Genomic DNA, 19,830 nt, shown 5'->3' with positions numbered 1-19,830 from the left:
TCTTCCTTTCTTCTGCAATATAACAGTTTGTGAGTTATCTTTGGGGAAGGCTTTTCCATCAGAAAATTTCTGAAATGGGATGATTCTGTTAAGTTAGTGAAATGATCACTCCCCATTATCACTCATATGCCACATCACAGGGCAGAGTTCTGAGAACCTACGGGATTACAGGGATTAGCCTAAACTATTTGTGACTTTCTTCCTACTTGTGATCAAGTCAACTCTAAATAATCCCTAAAATAGAAATCATGAACACTGTGCCCTAGCATTGATTATTCATTGGTGGGTATTTCTAGCTCTCTTTAAAGACAAGGAACCTGGGTATCAGAAACATTAAGTGTGTGGTGAATGTTAGAACTGGCTTCTACTCCTATCTTCTGAATTCCAGAGCCAGTGTTCTTGTTTCACTGGAGGTTTCTCACTAGACAGAGGGTTGTAACAGAAATATTTGCTATTTGCTCTGCATTAGAAAATAAAGGAAACTTCTGGTTCAACATGGTGGATGACTACATATACCTTCCTCTTCTTGGAAACCCTTTAAATGTCAACAACAGTAAAAATATTAATGCACAAGGACAAAGAGAATTAACACACTTTCTTGGAAGAGAGAAATCTTTCAAAGAGAGTGGTGACTTCCTTAGCAGAGTGGAGAAAGCTACAAACTCTGGATGTCCAAGAGAGACATATAAGACACAATCTGAATCTTCTCTCAGAACCTTGGAAAAGCTTAAAATTTAAAGCAGCAGGTACAACAAAAGAAGTGGAGAATCACAAAGCCACTATGGGAGTGACTGAAATCTTCCATGCAAGGTGGCTGGGTTTTTGCTCTGTTCCTCTATCCAGAGGTGGTTGACAAGCTCCTCCATCACAGAAAGTTTCAAATTAGCTATTTGCTGCTGACCCTTAAATAGAAACAGTCAAAGATTACTGAGCAGTTGAGGAAAGTTTCTAACATGAGGAAGATTCAAACAAAGAGAAAAAGCAACATGGAGAAAAGAGAGGACCTAGAGCCAAGGAAATTGTTAGGAAAATAGAACAAAAGAGAAGTAGAAAATAGAAAACAGGATAAGAAATTTGGGAGAGCCAATCTGAGAGGCTTTAACTTACAACAAATAGGAGAGAGAGAATTTTCAAAGAAAAAAAAAAAAGAAAGAAAAGGAAAGCAAGAAAGTTCTCTAGAACTGAGAATGTGACTTTCCAGATGGGTAAGTCTCTCCATGTGTCCATCTCAATTAATAAAAAAGAAATACACTCAGATTGATATTTATGAATTTTAGGACATCAGGAATAAAGAAATATCCTAAAAGCTTGTGGTGGTAAGGGCACTTCTCCACGTACTGTTTCTTAGGGAAGTTACTGGGGGATATATTTTACCCAAATAAGTAAGTATTTTTAAGCCTCAGAAAAGAGGAAGACATGGAACTAGGTAACAGGAAATCAAACAAGGAAAACAGAATTAAGAGCCCCACAGAGCAGAAGAATGGGGTAATCTAGGAATGAAGTCTCCTAGGGTAAGAGAAAGAAAATGCAAATATCTGATATATTTGAATATTTGGAAAATAAAACTTCCCATTATTTGATGGAGTTGAAATGCCAAAAGAAAACAGAAGTTGAATAAGAAAGAGAACATATGCATAATCTCTCTGTTGGCTCAGTACTAGGCAATCTTTATATAGTCATAAATAGTAATGCTAACCCTTGATTTAATAAAAAAACTTGAGGAACTATCAAAAAGGTGACACTGAATAATTATGTCAAGTAAATTGCTAAATATTCATTATTCATAACAGAAGTCAGCAGATGATGTGTAAAATTAATAGGACATAAAATTACAATATTAGCATGTTATTTAGAAACAAAGCAATAAAAACTAGAGGAAGAAAGTAATAAAAGTTTACATGGTAACCTCTAGGAAATGGATCTGGGCAGGGGATAGGAGGTAACTATTGTCTTTTAGTATGCCTTTTAGTGTTGTTTTTTTTTTTAATTTCAGTAAGTAATACTTTTATAGCAACTCAAATTAAAAGCAAAAATCAGAATACAATACACTTAATAATTACCTGGACAGTGTGTTAAAATACAAATTCTGTGTTAACGTTCAGGGACCCTAATTTACTTGGAAGAGGAGTCTGGAACTACATTTTAACAAGGCCTAAGAAATTCTGATAAAGTGGTTTCTGGACGCTGCTTTGAGAAATACTTGTCTGGAAATATCCACACATTTCTGGGACATCAGCTCTAGCTGGTTTCTGGTAGAGACCAAGTGAGCTTGTCTTATGTGTTCATGTCCACCCCCTTATTGATAAGTGCTGAAGTGAAAGACCTAGATGCTGAGGTCAGGCAGTATGTTCAGGCAGCTGAAAAGTCTTCCATCCAGTCAGGTTGCAGACATTGGCAGAAGCTCTGAGGGCAGTCACTCCTGTGTTTGCAGGAGACTGAGTCAGTCTGCTAGGTGCTAGAAGGCATATACAAAATGAAATGCCATCGATTATGTCCCACCATTGCTATGGAATGACTATGAGTCTGAAGGTGCCTGAGGTCACATCCCAGTCTGTGTTCAGGAGAATCTTAGACATGTACCCAGTGAGAATGCTGAAGTGAAAGCTGTTGCAGAAATCTGCTACTTAAAACAGTGACAGAAGGTCACTGGGACAGCAAATGTATTGTAAAATTCTTATAAAACCATGATTGGCCATCTCTAAAGTTTGACACAACCCTGCTCCTTGGTCTCACTTGAAAGTTATCATTAGCCTCCCAGATAAAATCAGGAGGGATGGTTCCTAACTTCTGTTGAGGAGCTGCTATGATTCAGGCACTCTTTGATCACTTTACACCTCCCAAATCTTACAAAACCAATTTCACAGATTCCAGAAGATAAGAAGTTAAGACACAAGCCCCGCATTACATAACCAGAATGTAAAAGAAAAAAATCTTACTTTTTCTGTAATTCCAAATTGCATCCTGGACTATCTTTAAGCCTAGAGGATATCAAATAACAGAACTACATCATTCGTTTCAAAGCTGTGGAGTGTGATCCATTTAACAATGTGCTCACTGGATAGAAATCCTGCATGCCTGGCATGAGACTTTCATACGAATGCCTTAGAGAGGTCAAACAGAGCAGCACAGCATGTGAGACCCAATGGAGCACATGCAAGGTCACCAAAACATCACTACAACTTGCTGTCACAGCTGTGGGGGACCAGCAAACATCTACAGCTGGCTGGACACCCTGGGGTGATAAAAAGTGGGAGGGTTACAGGAAGGGAGTGGCTGACTATAAGCAAAGACCAATTTTCAAGATGAGGTCACTGATTGAAGAGTTTCAGAAAATTGCTGCTGATAGCAAAGAAAGTAACAAATTCTACAGGCACCTGGGTGGCTCAGTCAGTTAAGCATCTACCTTCAGCTCAGGTCATGATCCCAGGGTCCTCAGATTAAGCCCCACATTGGGCTCCCTGCTCAGGGGAGAGTCTGCTTCTCCCTCTCCCTCTGCCTGCCACTCTCCCTGCTTGTGCTCTCTCTCTGTCAAATAAATAAATAAGATATATATTAAAAAGGTAACAACTTCTTAATCTCAATTTATAAACTGAAGGAATTTGGGGAAAGATTGTATTGATGGTGATGAAGAGGGGTAGATAGTAACAGCTAACATTACTTGAGTACTTTCCATATGCCAGGCATTGTGCTGAGTATTATCTCATTTAATCCAATGAATTACAGCTTGTATCCCCATTTATTGATGAAGAAACCAAAGCCCAGAGATGTGGGGATTCACTCACAGTGGCATGACCAGTTAGGGACAGCATTAGGACTAGAATTCATCATGTGAAGACTAACTTGGGCTATTTTTTTTTTTCTTCTGTACCTTGTAACAAATTTCTCTTCCTATGAGAATGTGTGAAAAGAGCACAGTCTTTGGAAGAACCAAGCAGACCCAGATATAAATTCTTCTTGTCCTCAGACTATATTCCCCTCTCTGAGTTCCAGATCCCTCATTTATAAAGTAGAGATAATCTCAATCTTCCTTTTGTTGTTAGCATTAAGTGAAATAATGAAGTGCATATTATAGCATCTGGTGCACAGTAAGAAAGTAAGAACTCAACATGTGTGGAGTGGCTTTCTTTCCTTTCCTTTCCTTCCCTTCTCTTCCCTTCTTTTCTTTTCTTCCTTCCTCTTGCCCTGGGTGTGAAAATAATGTCTATTTGGTTTGGTCTTTTCAGTTATCTGCCCTCTTAGACAGTAATCACCATATAGCATATTGACCTTCTCAGTGGGCAAACTGTGTATTCGTACACATACAAAGACACACAGAATGAAACATTTGGAGGGAACAGGAAAATAAGAATACTAAGAAACAATTTTAATGAATTTAAGAAACATTAAAATGGCTCCTTTGTGTTGCTAATATAGTTAAGTAGTATGTAGCTGGTGTTCAGCTGTGCAGCAGAATTGCCGGGAGCTTTAAAAATGCCACGTGTTTAGGCTATACCTCATACTAATTTAATCAGAATTCATATGGTGAGGGTCAAACATCAATAGTTTTAAAAAACTCCTCAGTTGCTCTTAGTGAGGAGTCAAAAGTGAGAACTATTGGAGACAAGTTAAGATGGCAGAAGAATAAGGGACCCTGGGCTAGCCTTGTCACTCAAAACCAGCTAGATAAATATCAAATCATTTTGAACACCCAAGAAATATTGATTTGAGGACTGATTGAGCAAAACTGCACAACTAGAAATTTTTAAAAAACACCACATCATGGACTATAGGAGCTGTGGAGAGCTGATTTGGGGAGAGAAAAGCTGCGGGTCCTGCAGAAGGGAGGAAGCCCTGATCACTGAGAGAGGAGCGAGAGAGAAAGGAAAAGAGAGAGAGAAAGTGAAAGCACATGTAGAGAATTGCACGAAAAAACCTTTCGCCAAAACCATTGTCTGGGAAGGGGAGAGGGGCTGACTATCGCAAATTTTTGTAAAGAGTGGAGCACAGAGTCTGAAGTTTGGAGGTCTGTGCTATTACCAGGATCACACCTGGCAGTCTTAGCAGAGCTCTGGTAGGAAGGGCAGAGACCTGGGAGTGGACAGCATCATCTGAGGATCCCCTGGGTCACAGGAGAGAAGCAGTTCCCCTGCTTGGAGTGCATTTGGGAGTGGTGGTGGCACAGGGACAAAACCTATAGGTGACATTGAGCTGTTCCATTCCCTAGCACAGGAAAACAGACATTGGCTGAGGACAACAAACCTTAGTGCTAGCTTTTGGCTGCTCTTTACTGTAAACTCTGAACCTCTGTGTGGTCACACGAGAGATTTCTGGGACAAGCTGCCAAGGGTCACAGTGCAGTGAGACCCTCCCTCAGAGGATAGCAGAGATCTTTAAAACCTGGAGTTTGAAACCCAGCCACACCCCTGAGATTAAAAGGAGTGCTGAGCCACCTAACAGACAGACAACTCAGATACAGGCAGGTAAAGGCAGGGATCTGGTGGAGGTGATTGTTTGCTCTTCTGTGAGGGTTTTCTGAAGAGTGTCAGGTACAAGCTCCCCAGTCCAGGGACTAGAGAGCAGGGAGTTGCCATTTCACTCTGCCCATCAGGGCTGACAAACTTCAGGGAGAAAAACAGCACCACCCAGTGGAGGCTGGAGATGCTTACACTAAGCCCTACACCCTTGCACCCTGCAGGCGATCTCCACTACTGAAAGTCTGAGACCTAGAGCAGCAGGCTCCTCCACCAGAAGACCAGCACAAACCCTTCACACATACCAAGTCTCCTGACCATGGAGCACTGCAAAGCTTTACTTCTAAGGGAAATAGGATCTAGGTTTCTTTTATTTTACTCAAATTAATTAATTAACTAATTAATTTGGGTCTAGCTTCTTTTAATGAGCAGACCAAAACATACCTAGGATCTAGCTTCCTTTTGTTTTGTTTTTGTTTTTGTTTTGTGATTTAAAAAAATATAGCTTCTTTTAACAAGCAAACCAGCAGACCAAACACACCTAGGAGACCTAGGCTCTAGCTTCTTTTTTTTCCTTCTTCCTCTTTTTCTTTTTTAAAACCTCTTCTTAGTATAGCAATTACTCTCAGGAGCAGGAATGCAACAGCCTTTCCTAAAAATCAGACACACCACACACACACACAAATGACCCAGACATAATGACAAGATGGAGGAATTTCCCCCAAAGGAAAGAACAGGAAGAGTTCACAGCCAGGGATTTGATCAATATAGATACAAACAAGATGTCTGAACCAGAATTAAAAACAGAACAGAATTTAAATGTCTGAACAGAATTTAAAATTAGCTGGGCTTGACAAAAGCATTGAAGACACTAGAAAATTCCTTACTGCAGAGATAAAAGAACTAAGAACTAGTCAGACTGAAATACAAAATCCTATAAGCAAGATGCAAACCTGAATTGATGTAATGGCAATGAGGATAGACAAACCAGAGAAATGAATCAGTAATATAAAAGATAAAATTATGGAAAATGAAAAAGCTGAAAAAAAAAAAAAGAGGAAAGAAAGGTATTGGATCATGAAGGTAGACTTAGAGAACTAAGTGACTCCTTAAAGCATAACAACATTCATATTATAGCAGTCCCAGAAGAAGAAAAGAAAAAGGAGAAGGTTTAATTAGCAAATTATAGCTGAAAAATTCCCTAATCTGGGCATGGAAACAGACAACAAAATCCAAAAAGGACAGAGAACTCCCATGAAATTCAACAAAAGCCAGCCATCACCAGGACACTGCATCATCAAATTCACAACATATGCAGACAAGGAAAGAACCCTGAAAGCAGCAAGGGGAAAAGTCCTTAATCTAGATGGGAAGACGATCAGGTTTGCAGCAGATCTGTCTACAGAAACTTGGCAGCCCAAAAGAGAGTGGCAGAATATATTCAACGTGGTGAATAGGAAAAATGTGAAGCCAAGAACACTTTACCCAGCAAGACTGTCATTTAGAATAGAAGGAGAGATAGAGTTTCCCAGAAAAACAAAAACTAAAGGAGTTCATAACTGTTAAACCGACGCTGAAAGAAATATTAAAGGGGACTCTTTAAGGGGCCACAAAGAAGACCAAAAGTAACAAAGACTAGAAAGGAATAGAGAACATCACCAGAAATACTAACTTTACAGGTAACACAATGAAACTAAATTCATACCTTTCAGTATTCACTCTGAATGTAAATGGATTAAATGCTCCAATCAACAGACATAGGGTATAAGCAATAAGACCCATTTATATGCTGCCTACAAGAGATTCATTTTAGACCAAAAGATGTGTGCAGATTGAAGGTCAGGGGATGGAGAACCATCTATCATATAAATGGACATCAAAAGAAAGCCAGAGTAGCCATACTTATCTCAAACAAACTAGATTTTAAAAATAAGAGTTTAATAAGAGATGAAGAAGGGCATTATAGCTTAGTTAGGGGTCTATCCTTCAAGATCTAACAGTTGTAAATATTTAAGTCCCCAGTGTGGCAGCACCTAAGTATATAAATCAACTAATAACAAACATAAAGAAACTCATTGATAATAATACAATAATAGTAGGGAACTTACATGTCCCACTTATGGCAATAGACAGATCATCTAAGCAGAAAATCAACAAGGAAACAATGGCTTTGAGTTACATGCTGGACCAGGTGGACTTAACAGATATATTCAGAGAATTCCATCCTAAAGTACTGAATTAAACATTCTTTTTGAGTGCACATGAACATTCTTCAGAATAGATCACACACTGGGTCACAAATCAGTCCTCAACAAGTACAAAAGGATGAGATCAGATTATGCATATTTTCTGACCACAGTGCTGTGAAATGTGAATTCAACCACAAGAAAAAATTTGGAAAGACCACAAATATATGGAGGTTAAAGGACATCCTACTAAAAACTGAATGGGTTATCCATAAAATTAAAGAAGAAATTAAAAAGAAATACATGGAAACAAATGAAAATGAAACATGACAGTCCAAAACCTTTGGGATACAGCAAAGGTGGTCCAAAAAGGGAAGTATATTGCAACACAGGCCTACCTGACAAAGTAAGAAAAGTCTTAAATACACAACCTTGCATCTAACGGAGCTAGAAAAGAAACAGCAAATAAAGACTAAAGCCAGCAGAAGAAGGGAAATAATAAGATTAGAGAAGAAATAAACCATATAAAAATGAAAAAAAAACACAGTAGAACAGATCAATGAAAATAAGAACTAGTTCTTTGAAAGAATTAATAGAATTGATAATCCCTAACCAGCTTTATCAGAAACAAAAGAGAAAGAACCTAAATAAATAAAATCATGAATGAAAGAGAAGAGATCACAACCAACATCACAGAAATACAAACAGTTATAAGAGAATATCATGAAAAATTATATGCCAAAAAACTGGACAATCTAGAAGAAATGGTCAAAATCCTAGAAACATATAAGGTACCAAAACTGAAATAGGAAAAAAAAGAAAATTTGAGCAGACCCTTAGCCAAAAAAGAAGTTGAATCTGCAAACAAAAATCTTCAATAAACCAAAGTCCAGGGCCAGATGGCTTCCCAGGGGAATTCTACCAGACATTTAGAAAAGAATTTATAACTATTCTCAAACTCTTCAAAAAAAAAAAAAAAAAGAAATTGAAAGAAAACTTCCATACTCATTCCATGAGTCTAGCATTACCTTGATTCCAAAACCAGACAAAGACCTCACTAAAAAGAAGAATTACATGCCAATATCCCTGACAGACATGGATATAAAATCCTCAACAAAATACTAACAAATTGACTCCAACAATACATTAAAAGAGTTATTCACCTTGATCAAGTGGGATTTATTCCTGGGGTGCAGGAGTGGCTCAATATTTCCAAATCAATCAATGTGATATATGCATTAACAAAAGAAAGGATAAGAACCATATGATCCTATCAATATATGCAGAAAAAGCATTTGACAAAGCACAGCATCCATTCTTGATAAAAACCCACAATGAAGCACGCATAGATGGAACATACCTCAACATCATAAAAGCCATATACGAAAGACCCACAGCTAATATCCCTCTCAATGGGGGAAAAACTGAACACTTTTCCTCTACAGTCAGGAACAAGACAGGAAAGTCCACTCTCACAAGTATTATTCAACATAATACTAGAAGTCTTAGCCTCAGAAATCAGACAACAAAAAGAAATAAAAGACCTCCAAACTGACAAGGAAGAAGTCAAATTGTCAGGCTTCTCAGATGACTTGATACTCTATGTAAAAAACCTAAAACACTCCACCAAAAAATTGCTAGAACTAATACATGAATTCAGCAAAGTTGCAGTATATAAAATCAATGTACAAAAATCTATTGCATTACTATACACTAATAATGAAACAGCAGAAAAAGAAATAAAAGAATTAATCCCATTTCGGGGGGAGGAGTCAAGATGGCGGAGAAGTAGCAGGCTGAGACTGCTTCAGCTAGCCGGAGATCAGCTAGATAGCTTATCTAAAGATTGCAAACACCTGAAAATCCATTGGCAGATCGAAGAGAAGAAGAACAGCAATTCTGGAAACAGAAAAACAACCACTTTCTGAAAGGTAGGACCGGCGGAGAAGTGAATCCAAAGCGACGGGAAGATAGACCCCAGGGGGAGGGGCCGGCTCCCGGCAAGCGGCGGAGCAACGGAGCACAAAATCAGGACTTTTAAAAGTCTGTTCTGCTGAGGGACATCGCTCCAGAGGCTAAACCGGAGCGAAGCCCACGCGGGTTCAGCGTGGCCTCAGGTCCCGCAGGGTCACAGAAGGATCAGGGGTGTCTGAGTGTCGCAGACCTTGCGGGTATTGGAACGGGAAAGCCGGCTACAGAGACAGAGCCGACAGTAAGCTCACAGCTCGGTGTTACCTTGAACTGGTCGCAGGCTCGGAGAGCTCAGAGCGCGGCCGGAGGTCAGGCAGATGGGAGTAACTGGGCGCTGTTCCCTGAGGGCGCACTGAGGAGTGCGGCCCTGGGCTCTCGGCTCCTCCGGGCCGGAGACCAGGAGGCCGCCATTTGTATTCCCGTCCTCCGGAACTCTACGGAAAGCGCTCAGGGAACAAAAGCTCCTGAAAGCAAACCCGAGCGGATTACTCACCCCGGCCCCGGGTAAGGGCGGTGTAATTCCGCCTGGGGCAAAGACACTTGAGAATCACTACAACAGGCCCCTCCCCCAGAAGATCAACAAGAAATCCAGCCGAGACCAAGTTCACCTACCAAGGAGTGCGGTTTCAATACCAAGGAGAGCAGCAGAATTCCAGAGGAGGAGAAAGCCAAGCACGGAACTCATGGCTTTTTCCCTGTGATTTTTTTTTAGTCTTGCAGTTAATTTAATTTTTTTCTTTTTCATTTTTTGTTTTTTTTTTTCTCACCTTCGGGTAAATTTTTTTTTTTTTTTAACTGTTACCTTTTTCTTTTTTAACGATTTTTTACTAGTTTATCTAATATATATATTTTTTCTTTTTTACATTTTTCTTAGGTGTTTTCCTTTTTTTTTTAAATTCTTTTCTTTTCTTTTTTTTTTTTTCTTTTTTCTTTTTTTTTCTTTCTTCCTTTTTGAACCTCTTTTTATCCCCTTTCTCCCCCCTCATGATTTTGGATCTCTTCTAATTTGGTTAAAGCATTTTTTCCTGGGGTTGTTGCCACCCTTTTAGTATTTTACTTGCCCCTTCATATACTCTTATCTGGACAAAATGACAAGACGGAAAAATTCAACACAAAAAAAAGAACAAGAGGCAGTACCGAAGGCTAGGGACCTAATCAATACAGACATTGCTAATATGTCAGATCTAGAGTTCAGAATGACAATTCTCAAGGTTCTAGCCGGGCTCAAAAAAGGCATGGAAGATATTAGAGAAACCCTCTCGAGAGATATAAAAGCCCTTTCTGGAGAAATAAAAGAACTAAAATCTAACCAAGTTGAAATCAAAAAAGCTATTAATGAAGTGCAATCAAAAATGGAGGCTCTCACTGCTAGGATAAATGAGGCAGAAGAAAGAATTAGTGATATAGAAGACCAAATGACAGAGAATAAAGAAGCTGAGCAAAAGAGGGACAAACAGCTACTGGACCACGAGGGGAGAATTCGAGAGATAAGTGACACCATAAGACAAAACAACATTAGAATAATTGGGATTCCAGAAGAAGAAGAAAGAGAGAGGGGAGCAGAAGGTATACTGGAGAGAATTATTGGGGAGAATTTCCCCAATATGGCAAAGGGAACGAGCATCAAAATTCAGGAGGTTCAGAGAACGCCCCTCAAAATCAATAAGAATAGGCCCACACCCCGTCACCTAATAGTAAAATTTACAAGTCTCAGTGACAAAGAGAAAATCCTGAAAGCAGCCCGGGAAAAGAAGTCTGTAACATACAATGGTAAAAATATTAGATTGGCAGCTGACTTATCCACAGAGACCTGGCAGGCCAGAAAGAGCTGGCATGATATTTTCAGAGCACTAAACGAGAAAAACATGCAGCCAAGAATACTATATCCAGCTAGGCTATCATTGAAAATAGAAGGAGAGATTAAAAGCTTCCAGGACAAACAAAAACTGAAAGAATTTGCAAATACCAAACCAGCTCTACAGGAAATATTGAAAGGGGTCCTCTAAGCAAAGAGAGAGCCTACAAGTGGTAGATCAGAAAGGAACAGAGACCATATACAGTAACAGTCACCTTACAGGCAATACAATGGCACTAAATTCATATCTCTCAATAGTTACCCTGAATGTTAATGGGCTAAATGCCCCTGTCAAAAGACACAGGCTATCAGAATGGATAAAAAAACAAAACCCATCTATATGTTGCCTCCAAGAAACTCATTTTAAACCCGAAGACACCTCCAGATTTAAAGTGAGGGGGTGGAAAAGAATTTACCATGCTAATGGACATCAGAAGAAAGCAGGAGTGGCAATCCTTATATCAGATCAATTAGATTTTAAGCCAAAGACTATAATAAGAGATGAGGAAGGACACTATATCATACTCAAAGGGTCTGTCCAACAAGAAGATTTAACAATTTTAAATATCTATGCCCCCAACGTGGGAGCAGCCAACTATATAAACCAATTAATAACAAAATCAAAGAAACACATCAACAATAATACAATAATAGTAGGGGACTTTAACACTCCCCTCACTGAAATGGACAGATCATCCAAGCAAAAGATCAGCAAGGAAATAAAGGCCTTAAACGACACACTGGACCAGATGGACATCACAGATATATTCAGAACATTTCATCCCAAAGCAACAGAATACACATTCTTCTCTAGTGCACATGGAACATTCTCCAGAATAGATCACATCCTCGGTCCTAAATCAAGACTCAACCAGTATCAAAAGATTGGGATCATTCCCTGCATATTTTCAGACCACAATGCTCTAAAGCTAGAACTCAACCACAAAAGGAAGTTTGGAAAGAACCCAAATACATGGAGACTAAACAGCATCCTTCTAAAGAATGAATGGGTCAACCGGGAAATTAAAGAAGAATTGAAAAAAATCATGGAAACAAATGATAATGAAAATACAACGGTTCAAAATCTGTGGGACACAACAAAGGCAGTCCTGAGAGGAAAATATATAGCGGTACAAGCCTTTCTCAAGAAACAAGAAAGGTCTCAGGTACACAACCTAACCCTACACCTAAAGGAGCTGGAGAAAGAACAAGAAAGAAACCCTAAGCCCAGCAGGAGAAGAGAAATCATAAAGATCAGAGCAGAAATCAATGAAATAGAAACCAAAAAAACAATAGAACAAATCAACGAAACTAGGAGCTGGTTCTTTGAAAGAATTAATAAAATTGATAAACCCCTGGCCCGACTTATCAAAAAGAAAAGAGAAAGGACCCAAATAAATAAAATCATAAATGAAAGAGGAGAGATCACAACTAACACCAAAGAAATACAAACTATTATAAGAACATACTATGAGCAACTCTACGCCAATAAATTTGACAATCTGGAAGAAATGGATGCATTCCTAGAAACATATAAACTACCACAACTGAACCAGGAAGAAATAGAAAGCCTGAACAGACCCATAACCAGTAAGGAGATTGAAACAGTCATTAAAAATCTCCAAACAAACAAAAGCCCAGGGCCAGACGGCTTCCCGGGGGAATTCTACCAAACATTTAAAGAAGAACTAATTCCTATTCTCCTGAAACTGTTCCAAAAAATAGAAATGGAAGGAAAACTTCCAAACTCATTTTATGAGGCCAGCATCACCTTGATCCTAAAACCATACAAGGATCCCACCAAAAAAGAGAGCTATAGACCGATATCCTTGATGAACACAGATGCGAAAATACTCAACAAAATACTAGCCAATAGGATTCAACAGTACATTAAAAAGATTATTCACCACGACCAAGTGGGATTTATTCCAGGGCTGCAAGGTTGGTTCAACATCCGCAAATCAGTCAATGTGATACAACACATCAATCAAAGAAAGAACAAGAACCATATGATACTCTCAATAGATGCTGAAAAAGCATTTGACAAAGTACAGCATCCCTTCCTGATCAAAACTCTTCAAAGTGTAGGGATAGAGGGCACATACCTCAATATCATCAAAGCCATCTATGAAAAACCCACCGCAAATATCATTCTCAATGGAGAAAAACTGAAAGCTTTTCCGCTAAGGTCAGGAACACGGCAGGGATGTCCATTATCACCACTGCTATTCAACATAGTCCTAGAGGTCCTAGCCTCAGCAATCAGACAACAAAAGGAAATTAAAGGCATCCAAATCGGCAAAGAAGAAGTCAAATTATCACTCTTCGCAGATGATATGATACTCTATGTGGAAAACCCAAAAGACTCCACTCCAAAACTGCTAGAACTTATACAGGAATTCAGTAAAGTGTCAGGATATAAAATCAATGCACAGAAATCAGTTGCATTTCTCTACACCAACAGCAAGACAGAAGAAAGAGAAATTAAGGAGTCAATCCCATTTACAATTGCACCCCAAACCATAAGATACCTAGGAATAAACCTAACCAAAGAGACACAGAATCTATACTCAGGAAACTATAAAGTACTCATGAAAGAAATTGAGGAAGACACAAAGAAATGGAAAAATGTTCCATGGTCCTGGATTGGAAGAATAAATATTGTGAAAATGTCTATGCTACCTAAAGCAATCTACACATTTAATGCAATTCCTATCAAAGTACTATCCATCTTTTTCAAAGAAATGGAACAAATAATTCTAAAATTTATATGGAACCAGAAAAGACCTCGAATAGCCAAAGGGATATTGAAAAAGAAAGCCAACGTTGGTGGCATCACAATTCCGGACTTCAAGCTCTATTACAAAGCTGTTGTCATCAAGACAGCATGGTACTGGCACAAAAACAGACACATAGATCAATGGAACAGAATAGAGAGCCCAGAAATAGACCCTCAACTCTATGGTCAACTAATCTTCAACAAAGCAGGAAAGAATGTCCAATGGAAAAAAGACAGCCTCTTCAATAAATGGTGCTGGGAAAATTGGACAGCCACATGCAGAAAAATGAAATTGGACCATTTCCTTACACCACACACAAAAATAGACTCAAAATGGATGAAGGACCTCAATGTGCGAAAGGAATCCATCAAAATCCTTGAGGAGAACACAGGCAGCAACCTCTTTGACCTCTGCCGCAGCAACATCTTCCTAGGAACAACGCCAAAGGCAAGGGAAGCAAGGGCAAGAATGAACTATTGGGATTTCATCAAGATCAAAAGCTTTTGCACAGCAAAGGAAACAGTTAACAAAATCAAAAGACAACTGACAGAATGGGAGAAGATATTTGCAAAAGACATATCAGATAAAGGACTAGTGTCCAGAATCTATAAAGAACTTAGCAAACTCAACACCCAAAGAACAAATAATCCAATCAAGAAATGGGCAGAGGACATGAACAGACATTTCTGCAAAGAAGACATCCAGATGGCCAACAGACACATGAAAAAGTGCTCCATATCACTCGGCATCAGGGAAATACAAATCAAAACCACAATGAGATATCACCTCACACCAGTCAGAATGGCTAAAATCAACAAGTCAGGAAATGACAGATGCTGGCGAGGATGCGGAGAAAGGGGAACCCTCCTACACTGTTGGTGGGAATGCAAGCTGGTGCAGCCACTCTGGAAAACAGCATGGAGGTTCCTCAAAATGTTGAAAATAGAACTGCCCTATGACCCAGCAATTGCACTATTGGGTATTTACCCTAAGGATACAAACGTAGTGATCCAAAGGGGCACATGCACCCGAATGTTTATAGCAGCAATGTCCACAATAGCCAAACTATGGAAAGAACCTAGATGTCCATCAACAGATGAATGGATCAAGAAGATGTGGTATATATACACAATGGAATACTATGCAGCCATCAAAAGAAATGAAATCTTGCCATTTGCGACAACATGGATGGAACTAGAGCGTATCATGCTTAGCGAAATAAGTCAAGCAGAGAAAGACAACTATCATATGATCTCCCTGATATGAGGAAGTGGTGATGCAACATGGGGGCTTAAGTGGGTAGGAGAAGAATAAATGAAACAAGATGGGATTGGGAGGGAGACAAACCATAAGTGACTTTTAATCTCACAAAACAAACTGAGGGTTGCTGGGGGGAGGGGGTTTGGGAGAAGGGGGTGGGATTATGGACATTGGGGAGGGTATGTGCTTTGGTGAGTGCTGTGAAGTGTGTAAACCTGGTGATTCACAGACTCTATCCCTGGGGATAGAGTATTATGCCTCCATCAGAAAGGATGAATACCCAACTTTTGTAGCAACATGGACGGGACTGGAAGAGATTATGCTGAGTGAAATAAGTCAAGCAGAGAGAGTCAATTATCATATGGTTTCACTTATTTGTGGAGCATAACAAATAGCATGGAGGACATGGGGACTTAGAGTGGAGAAGGGAGTTGGGGGAAATTGGAAGGGGAGGTGAACCATGAGAGACTATGTACTCTGAAAAACAATCTGAGGGTTTTGAAGGGACGGGGGGTGGGAGGTCGGGGTACCAGGTGGTGGGTATTATAGAGGGCACGGATTGCATGGAGCACGGGGTGTGGTGCAAAAATAATGAATACTGTTATGCTGGAAATAAAAAAAAAAAGATATAAAATGGTACAACCAAAAAAAAAAAAAAAGAATTAATCCCATTAATCCCATTTACAATTGCACTAGAAACAATAAGATACCTAGGAATAAACCTAACCAAAGAGGTAAAAGATGTGTACTCTGAAAACTATAGAACACTTATGAAAGAAATTGATGAAGACACAAATAATGAAGAAAAAAATTCCATGCTCATGGACTGGAAGAACAAACATTGTTAAAATGTCTAAGATCCCAAAGCAATCTACACATTTAATGCAATCCCTATAAAAATATTCCCAGCATTTTTCACAGAGCTAGAACAAACAATCCTAAAATTTGTTCAGGACTACAAAAAATTCCAAATAGCCAAAGCAATACTGAAAAAGAAAAGCAAAGCTAGAGGCATCATGATTCTAGACTTTAAGCTCTATTACAAAGCTTCAGTCATCAAGACAACATGGTATTGGCAAAAAGACACATAGATCAATGGAACAATAGAAAACCCAGAAATGGACCCACAGCTGTATGTTGAACTAATCTTCAACAAGGTGGGAAAGATAATCCAATGGAAAACAGTCTCTTCCACAAATAGTGTTGGGAAAACTGGACAGCAACATGCAGAATGAAACTTGGCCACTTTCTTATACCATACACAAAAATAAATTCAAAGTGGATGAAAGACATGAGACAGGAAATATCAAAATCCTAGACGAGAACACAGGCAGAAACCTCTCTGACCTCAGCCATTGCAACTTCTTACTAGACATGCCTCTGGAAGCAAGGGAAACAAAAATAAAAGTGAACTATTGGGATTTCATCAAGATAACATCTTTTGCATAGTGAAGGATACAATCAACAAAACTAAAAGCAGTCTGCGGAATGAGGGAAGATATTTTCAAATGACAGATCTGATAAAAGGTTAGTATCCAAAATCTATAAAGAAGTTACCAAACTCAACACCCCCCAAAAAAACAAATAATCCAGTTAAGAAATGGGCAGAAGACATGAATAGACATTTTTCCAAAGAAGACATCCAGATGGCTGACAGACATATGAAAAGATGCTCCACCTCACTTAGCATCAGGAAAATACAAATCAAAACCACAATGAGATACCACCACCTCACACCACGTAGAATGGCTAAAAATAACACAAGGAACAACAGGTGTTGGCAAGGATGTGGAGAAAGGGGAGCCCTTTCTCCATATATATATATGCATATCTATAAAGATATACATATATATCTCCATATATATGCATATATATGCATATATATATCTAGATATATAGATATCTAGATAGATATCTAGATATCTATATATCTAGATATATATATCTATAGATATCTAGATATATATAAATATATAGATAGATATAGATATATAGATCTATATATCTATATATAGGTATATAGATAGATATCTCCATATATATATATGCACATATATATGAGATCTACATGCATATATGCATATATATGGAGATATATATACATATATATGGAGATATATATATATAGAGAGAGAGAGAGAGAGAAAGGGCTCCCCTTTCTCCACATCCTTGCCAACACCTGTTGTTCCTTGTGTTATTTTTAGCCATTCTAAGTGGTGTGAAGTGGTGGTATCTCATTGTGGTTTTGATTTGTATTTTCCTGATGCCAAGTGATGTGGAGCATCTTTTCATATGTCTGTCAGCCATTTGGATGTCTTCATTTTATATATATATATTATATATATATATAAAAAGCAAGGGAAGGGAATATATATATATATATATGTGTATATATATATATATAATGGAATATTACTCAGACATCAAAAGGAATGAAATCTTGCCATTTGCAACAACATGCTAGAGCTAGAGAGTACTGTGCTAAGTGACGTGAGTCAGAAAAGGATAAATACAGTATGATTTCACTTATACGTGGAATTTAGGAAACAAAACAGATGGATGTGTTGGGTGGGGGGAGAGAAGGAGAGGAAGGAGACAAACCAAAAGAGACCCTTAGGGTTAGAGAACAAACTGAGAGTTGCTGGAGGGAAGGTGGTTGGGGGAATGGGCTACATGGGTGATGGGCATTAAGAAAGGCGCTTGTTAAATTCCTCATATCAGAGAGACAGGGTGGGGGGTCTTGGGGGCTAGGGAGAGAAAAATGAAACAAGATAGAATCAGGAGGGAGACAAACCATGAAAGACTCTTTAGCTCATGAAACAAACTGAAGGTTTTTGGAGTAGAGGGGGTTGGGGGAAGGATAGGGTGGCTGGGTGATGGACATTGGGGAGGGTATGTGCTACCCGAGTGCTGTGAAATGCGTAAGCCTGATGATTCACAGACCTGTACCTCTGGGGCAAATAGTACATTACGTGTTAATTTAAAAAAAAAAAAAAGGCTCTTCTTGTTGTGATGAACACTGGGTGTTACAGGTAAGTGATGAGTCACTAAGTTCCTGAAATACTCTGGAAATCAATTTCATACTCTATGTTAGTTAACTAAGTAGAACTTAAATAAAAACTTAGAAGGAAAAAAAAGTGAGAATCATTGAGTTACACTAGAACAGTCATTCTCAAATGTGGCCCCAGGACAAGCTGTGTCAGCACCAGCTGAAAACTTGTTAGAACTGCAGATTCCAGGGCCTCACTCCAGGGCTATGGAAAGAGAAACTGGAGGTGAGGAGCCCTCCAGGGGTTTCTTATGCACACTGAATTTTGAGAACCACAGGCCTAGATATCCAATTTTCTCCCTTATTCTGTCTGGATTAGTAGATTTTCATGTCCCACTCATTGTTCCTTTTAGATATATATTTTTTTATGTCTATGCATCTCCATGAGCACCACATCCATTCTTGCCTAGAAAATTGATTACCCTGTGCCTGGTTCTATTTCTTTCAATCCCCTCCCCCTCCTCAGCCAGAACCAGCTGTAATTAAGTCTAACCGCACTCCCTCTCTGGCGCCTCCAGAGTAGAATCCAAGCTCTCCACCATGGCACATAGGCTCCTCTCTGGCTGGCCTCTGCCAACCTCTCTATGCCCATCTCCCATCACTTCTAACTTCGGGTTAGCGATACTGAATCCATACAGTCAATTCCCTTCTCCATGAAGATGACGGAGCTTATGGTTTAAACAAAAACCTATTTTAAGAACAAAGAGCTGGGAGAGACAATTGCTTTTTGCTGGATTACTTACCTGATTTTTGTTTGACTAAATTGTACCCAATCATTTTCATTTAGTTCAAAGAACCTCTTCTCAAAGGAACCTTCTCTGGGATTCCTGTCTGGGGTAAGGAGTCCTCCATATCACAGTGCTCTCTGCATACCCTCACCTTAGCTTGACTATGTTACATTGAAATGACCTCTTTCTGGGTCAGTCTTCCCAGCTAGAGACCATGAGCTCAAGGCATATATTGCCTTGTTATTTATCTTTCTATTCCCCATCTCTGGCATAAGGCATGCCAAATGGTATGAGCTGAAAGTCTGTAAAATGCTTCGACTCGTTTACAGAGCTTCCAGCAAGTGAATTCTCAGCCAGTACTTCTCAAACTTAGATGTGCATATGAATCACCTGGAGATTTTACTTGTAGGTTCTGACCCAGTTGACTTGAGGTGGAGCCTAAGAATTCTGCATTTCTATCAAGTTCCCAGGTGATGCTGATGTTGCTGGTTCATGGTCCATAAGCTACACCTTGAGTAGTTAGGATTGTGGCCCCCAAAACCATGAAACAC

Source organism: Mustela erminea, chromosome 1, assembly GCF_009829155.1.
Source record: "Mustela erminea isolate mMusErm1 chromosome 1, mMusErm1.Pri, whole genome shotgun sequence".
NCBI classification, from domain to species: domain Eukaryota; kingdom Metazoa; phylum Chordata; class Mammalia; order Carnivora; family Mustelidae; genus Mustela; species Mustela erminea.
This window is presented reverse-complemented; position numbering follows the sequence as displayed.